This window comes from Myzus persicae, unplaced genomic scaffold, assembly GCF_001856785.1.
Source record: "Myzus persicae strain clone G006 unplaced genomic scaffold, MPER_G0061.0, whole genome shotgun sequence".
NCBI classification, from domain to species: Eukaryota; Metazoa; Arthropoda; class Insecta; order Hemiptera; family Aphididae; genus Myzus; species Myzus persicae.
In genome coordinates, this window is record NW_019101305.1 from 4,510 (window position 1) to 11,413 (window position 6,904).

The 6,904-nt window shown below is 31.4% G+C and overlaps 1 pseudogene; it reads right to left on the bottom strand.

The window, feature by feature from the left end:
- Positions 1-518: 518 nt before the first annotated feature.
- LOC111028592 lies at positions 519-6,896 on the bottom strand (annotated as a pseudogene).
- Positions 6,897-6,904: the final 8 nt, after the last annotated feature.

The window sequence follows — 6,904 nt, forward strand, 5'->3', positions numbered from 1 at the left end:
TAAAATGATATCTAACATGTTTTTTTCTTCAATTTTTGTATTTAAATTATTATTTTTGGCAGATGAAGTGCTTAATGAAGTATTGCAATTTAAATAGGTTAGGTAGGTAAATAAGATATTAAGAATAAGTAGATATTATGTAAGTAAGCTTGATGACAATTTTCAACTTTTAAAGGTAGGAATTGCAAATATGATGAAATAATAACTAACACAAATCTGCCATCTGTCATTTGAGCCAATTTCTACGATAGATATGTGGTATTCTTATCTTTTTAAATTTGTTTTTGCTAAAAATTTGTTTTAACAATTAAAAAATAATATCTGCTATTATTGAAAGTTTTTTAGAATTTCTTCTGAATATTTATTAATAAGCAAATATAAAAATGAAATATTTATTTTAGTCATTTAACATTTAACTCAATCTTAAAAAGAATAAAACAAGTCATACAATTATAAAGGTAAATGATAAGAAAAAAAAATACACAAAGAAAACTACCTATACAAATAATCATAAAAAAAATGATGAAATGTATACTTAATTTAAGAATATTCTTGTAGTGCCTTCGGCCATATCACCACAAACCTCACATGTGGCTGGAGGTGTTGAGTTACATGTCACACAATAACATCCATGGCCACAGTCCAACAATATGTATTGCGCCTGGTCTGGTACATATTGTACATGGTGCATCATCCAAGGCACTGACTTCCAGTTGGATCAAGTAAGGAAGTATTTTGCATCCATTTACCTTTTAGTAAAAAATTACAAAAGGAAAATACTACAATCTATACACTCAAAATTATCATCTCCTAATTTAACTTGCATTATTTGGATGGGTTGTGTTGTAGGAAATTCAATTTTGCAAACACCACGTTTATGTAAGCAAATCGCACACTCATCACAACACCATCAGTGACCGCAAGGCACCAAAATGTTGGCTGCATTTACTAGGATCCAACTTTCAAGGCAAATAAAACCTCTATCTACATGCTCACCTTTAGAATAAAAGATATTTAAGAGAGTTTATTTTTCAATTTTGTTCAGGAGGACGTCATGTTGATATTTTTCTTACATGTGCCTAAAACTATAGCAAATTTTAAGCTCAGCAGATCAGGTTTAGCTTTGTTAGTTTAAAAATTAGTGTGAATTATCCTCTTTTTAAATTTTAAACTAAGAAGGGTATCTCAGGCTTCTTATTATACTTTAATTTTAAAGCGAGTTATGAATACAATTTTTTCACTCCTACTAATGAAGCTAAATGTAATTTTCTGAGAGTACAATTTGCTGTGTTTTGCACTTCTGAAACAGAAAAACAAAATTAGTCTGTGTAACGTTTTCTTAACAAAAAAATATTCTAATAATAATATAAAAAAACTAGCCTTCCAACATAGGGTTATACAAATCAAGTGGCTGGTGAGCTTGTGGAGTAATTTGGTCTGAAACAAAATAGACAATTATTAACATAATATTTGAGTATTATAACATTTAAAATCAACCTACCATCAACAAGAGCATCATTTATGCCTAGCTCAACTATATTATAGACCAAAGTCCTCCACTGACAAATCATTGATATCTGGCTGTTTAACTTAAATAAAAATTAAATTGTGACTGAGTAAATGAATATTTTTATTTATTACTTAAAATATTTTACAATTCTGTTACATTAAGCATATGAGCATAAAATAATGAATTACAATACATAAGTATTTGGGTAGAGAAACCGCCCAAGGACGAAACTCCTACATTTTACTTAAAGAAATATTCTAAAGCATTCTTTCGTTTTGTGGTAGGTCAAGTGGCTCATTTCGGTCTTCATTATTTGCTAATCATACAAACAAAAAAGTAATATTTAGTTAAAAAACAATATATTTTTTACCACATTCTATTTCTATATATTTACCTTGAATTTGGATGGGCGCTTCAATGTTATTTAAATTTCCTATAATATTGATATTTAGATAATAGTTTATAGTAATTAGATTATACAATGTATTGTTAACTTTCATGTATAGTTGTATGTTACTGAGAAGATTATGATCTTCAATGAATAGAACGTTGCCACTTTCTGGTTGTTGGCGCACATTTGGACATTCTAGATGTCAGACCATTTGTGGAACTGTGCTTTTGCTGATCATTGACAACCACGCCCCCCCGGTCTTCTAGCTCTATGAATGTGGAATGGCGACAACACAGGTGGCAGAGGCTGAAGTAAAACCATTGATATCTGTTGCTGTCCCAAATCTTCAGGAAGGATTTCTTTAACTCAATTTTATGGTCAATTAGTTTATATACTCAATTGAATTGATGTGGTACCAACCATTAGCTAAAGGGTCTATTTACATATTTATGTATCCTTTCATTGAGTAGGAAACTCTTCTTAAATATGCCATTGTGTCATAGCGGCCATAACGTACGCTTTGTTTAGCATCAGCCAAAATGCAGTTATTTGTATCTCTGCTAGACACATTTGATCTTCGGACCTTTAATTAAAGGTTAATTTATAAAAAACCATTTCAAAAATTTAAACTTATAAAGTTTGTATAGCTTTACTTGCTGGCCGTTGGTAGTTTGTAAGGTTGCCCTCTGTACTCTACTTTCAGAGGAACGTAATCTATCTGCAAAATATTATTAAAAATCAATCACCATTCTAATTACTGTCAATTATATATTTTTATAAAAATAAATTACCGTAAAAGGACCAGACTGGGGGATGTAGGCCTATGGTGGACTTTAGGATGCTGTGAAAATTTTCTACATAATTATTGGTACGGATGTTTACACTATAAACAGTAAACCTAGATGGACGTACTGTTGTTAACCAGTATGGTACTTTCCTGTTATATGAGACTACGGCTGTTATCGCGACTACCGCCCAAGACTACCTCCCTTATCGCGACTACCAGCAGATATTCGCTGCACATCACAATCCTGTTATCATAGACTACCTAAAATGGTACTTTCCTGTTATATGAGAACCTTATTTTTCTTGCCTTAATTGATATATTTTCTAATAGTATGTATTGTAGGGATGGCCACATTCAAATTATATAAAAAAAATACATAGCACATAGTAATTATTCGTAATGTATTTTACACGGTACACGGCAAAGTGCCAAATTTAAAACAATAAAATAATAATAATACAAATTAGTAAATCCACAAATAAAATATGTATTGTGGGAATGTTCAAATTTTATTTCGTAATCAAAAAAATTAAATAAAGAAAAAATTTAAATACATAATAATTAAAAAAATAATAATTAATTATTCCTATACAATATAACATGTTGAATGTAAGAAAAAATTATAATAATGGAGGAAATTGAATTTTTATTGTTTTTAAAATTTCAGTGAATTTACATTCATTTGCGTTTTGCCTCCACATGAATTCAGCTAAATATGATTTTAGATGATGACGTGCAGTGCCACAATGTTTTTTATTCTGCCATTTTGCTGATCCCCATAGACGTTCTACACTTTGAATATATGCTCCACTTTGGGGATCTACAAAGTTTTTGCTGTGGTTTACTGTAAAATGTTTAAAACCCGCTTTTTCAAGTTCACTAGAGTTATATGCCCGCCAACAATCAGAATAAATTGTTGTTCCCTTTTTTATAACCAATAAAATTGCATTGAGGAGAGTAGTCATGGTTCGATCGGGAACCTGGACCAAAAAACATTCCTTAGTTTCACGACATAATCCACCAAAAACCCACTGTTGTGGAAGAATTCTGCCTGCATTATTTTTGTGCTTGGAAAATAAACTCTTGTCTATTTCGACAATTTTTCCTTGGTTCCTTGCCTCAATATTTAGAACACAAACTTCCTGCAAATAGTTATTCCAATCTATTACTGTATTTTTATTTATTTTCAAATTTTGTTCACACCATTTTATTGAAGTTAACTCTTGACTCCAAGCAAAAATAAACCGTAAAACAGTAACAAATGAAAGACGACTGTGCTCAAACCAAGTGTTATTTCGAACACTTACCTTTTTTTGACAATTTTTAATATTACACTTCCAAAATATCAACTTTCCAAAGTATAATTTAACGTCATGACCATTCTTGCATTGTCTTTGCGGATGTAAAATACCGTGTTCCTGAAGTAGCTTTACTGCATCCTCTTCACTTTGAGGTAGAGACTACATGTCCATATCGTATTAATTAATTAATAAAAAAAATTAGAAAAACACATCAAACTTAATTAACGACAGTACGAGACAGACGAGACGACTACAGCGAAATGACTGCAGAACAGTCTACTTTTATAAAAAGGTAATAATGTACATAATGATAGATATAATATAATATAATATTAGTGCCACATTATCCCGGTGCATTATTTTTCTACAGGTAGTCGCGATAACGGAGGTAGTCTTGGGTGGTAGTCGCGATAATAGCCGTAGTCTCGTATAACAGGTAAGTATCATATTGGTAGTCTTAGATAACAGGATTGTGATGTTGTCAAAAAACAGGGTAGTCTTGTATAACAGGAAAGTACCACCAGTATTGTTGAACATAGTTCACTAACTGAACAATTCGGTTCAGTATGCCCATACGAGTTGCCAGCCTTGTGATTGCCAGAAAATCCCCAAGAATGTAGAAGTCTTCGGGAAATTCTGGAATCCGTTGTGGTGGCAAGTGTGGTAGAGCCCTAATCTATACATAAAAAAAAATGTCAATATTAATGTAAAAATTTCTCATATCACCAGATCCTAATCTGTCAGTCATTGATTGTTATAACTTATTACCATTTTTACAATTGTGGCAACATGATAATTTTCGCTCAATAATGTCACCATGCCATGGGTCTGGACAAAACCTAATATTCCCTACAAACAAATTGTACATTTGAGAATATAATTTCATTACTGACCAAGGTAATTAACAAATACTGAAATGCCTTAAAAATATTAGTTAAAAATCCTTTTTTTAGTTAACCACCTACCTACAATTATTATTTTTTTTTTATTTCATTGAAAGTTTATTAGGTTATAAGGAATAGATTGGTATAATTTATGATTTGAAATATTTCTGATGGTACAAACAATTATGATGTACAAAATTAATGTTTTTAATGTTTTGTTGTATTGTTTAATTATAGTGAAACTAAAAAAATATGTATATTTTATACATATGGGGGCTATAATACGTTGAGAACATAAAGGAAGTGAAATGTGATGTATCATAGAGTATTTGGCATTTGATCAATTTATTTGACAATATTAAAACTGAGGTATTAGGAGAAACAAATATTAATTATTTAAGTAACTGTCTTGTCAAATTACAATAGTGAAAAAAATGTAAGTGTAAGTTTCCCATGGTATTATGTTCCATAAATATTAACTGTTCATTCCTTTTCTAAATGCTTGATACCATATAAATGAATTCTCCTATAAAAACACATTTTCATACCGACTTAGGACTACTGCAGTTATACAACATTTTAGGTTATAATGAAGATACAACAAATTTCTTTTAAGTAAACAAATGACTTAAAAGGTGTGCATTTATTAATCGTAATTTCTGATCTTATGAAAAGTGTACCAGAGTGACCCTCTTACTACTTATACCGTCGAGTACCCCTAAACCATCGCCCACCTACCTTAAGCACAAGCTACCAAGTATAAATATTGTAGAACAAAAGTACGTTTTGGTGTGGTGGGTCAAATGATTTAGTCTTAAAGTGTGTCTGAACCCTCAATGGATAGTACAGTGATGAATGATAATATAAACATTAATGTCACCGCAATTCAAAAGTGAAAAAAATATTTCAAATTTCAAATTTTTTTTGCATCAACGCATAGATCGTCGTTCACACAAAAAGATAAACCCAATTTGGATGATCAAAATACAATCCTTCTACTTTGAATTATATAATTTTAGTATTTTTGTGACAGCGAACACTGTGGAATAAAATATTCTATTCTACAGTTTAAACTATAATGCTCTTATAATACATTAACATACATGCCTAAAAAGAATATCGCAGTGGATTCACAATAATATTTCGTTCGAATTCGAGATCCGGTCAGTGTCCTCCGCCAATTGGATGCATCAATAGTTTTTAATGAGCTGAAATATGCAAGCCCGATAAAAATCAAGTTGGAAAGTCGTAATTTCACCGCAGACATTGTAGTACATATGACTTCATCTGGTGATACTACAGTCATCGTGGACATGAACTAAAACGAACCCGCCGTTGCACCTGGCGGCTGGCCAAGATGTCATTATCAACGAAATCTGCCAGCCACGTCACTATATCGCCACAGCCGTTTTTTTATAGCATCACGAATGATTTCATTAATTACGCTGACGCCCTGATGGTGTATGGCAACATGTATTATAGCGAAATATTATACGAACTTAAGCTATGTCGTACCCGTACGGTGGTACGTTGTACGTGCGTAGTGTGTACTGCGTACGGAGACAACATAATATGCGGGTGCGACCTATTCTTAATTAAAAGCTATAAATATAATATAAAACATAAATATTGATATTGACTGATAACTGATTCTGCTGACTGCTATAAATAAATGAATATGGCTATAGCACCATCATAATATGTGGAATATGGTATTATCTTATTTTCATAATTTTATTAGAAAATAATATTATTTTTGTGTGTACGGACTAAGAATAACCAATTGCCAATTGGTCATTAGCGCACAATCAGTTATACTATTACAATATTGCATATATAGCCCCCTACGCTGTTTTACACTATTGTAATATTTATTACTTGGGTTCGTATCATTCGTATCGTGTTCGCTGTTGTCTGCTTGGACGTCCCTACAGATTGTTAATAATTGTATTGCATCAACCGTATACTCTTGTTTTCATTACCTATTTAAATTGTGATACAATGAGTGATTGTGATTGCACAGTAAACCAA